Raw genomic sequence first — 698 nt, forward strand, 5'->3', positions numbered from 1 at the left:
CAGCCTGGGCAATGGAGTAAGACTCCGTCTCAAAAATAAATAAAAAAAGGAAAGTGGTTCATGATAGTGATGCTCTAGAGAAAGCACTTTAATTAAAGCCTCGCAGAGGTTAGTTATCTCTTCAGGTGTTTCTTAGCCAGCTGCCATTACCCCTGGTTCTCTTGGGGGATTTACAGATTTACAGAAGTAATAACTACAGTACAGATGGTCCCAGCCTTAAGAAAACTCAAAACGCAAAGCAAGCCAATGCCCTGGAATACCTGAAAATGTGGAGCTTCAGCCTCCAGTTTACTTGGATGCTGGCCAGGAAGGCTTGGTGTGATGCCTGTAAAGGGTATGCTTGCTTAGACTTGTATGACTTTATTTCTGGTCCAGGGTTAGAGGCCTATATAACTTCCTTTTCACTTGTATCTGTGATGGCAGTATACTGAGGACTCTTATTTAGTGAGTGTTGTAGCATTAATAGTACACAATTATCTTAACAGTGTTTCACAGCTTGTGGGGCCTTCTCTGAGGTTCTGACCTTTGGAGAGGGGAGTGAATGAGACACAAATGCCCTTTAAGTAACACAGCTTAAATTATTGTTTTTGCCATAAAATTTTTTAAAGGCCGGGCGCGGTGGCTCAAGCCTGTAATCCCAGCACTTTGGGAGGCCGAGACGGGCGGATCACGAGGTCAGGAGATCGAGACCATCCTGG

The sequence above is a fragment of the Colobus angolensis genome, unplaced genomic scaffold, assembly GCF_000951035.1.
Source record: "Colobus angolensis palliatus isolate OR3802 unplaced genomic scaffold, Cang.pa_1.0 Scaffold219, whole genome shotgun sequence".
Lineage (NCBI taxonomy): Eukaryota > Metazoa > Chordata > Mammalia > Primates > Cercopithecidae > Colobus > Colobus angolensis.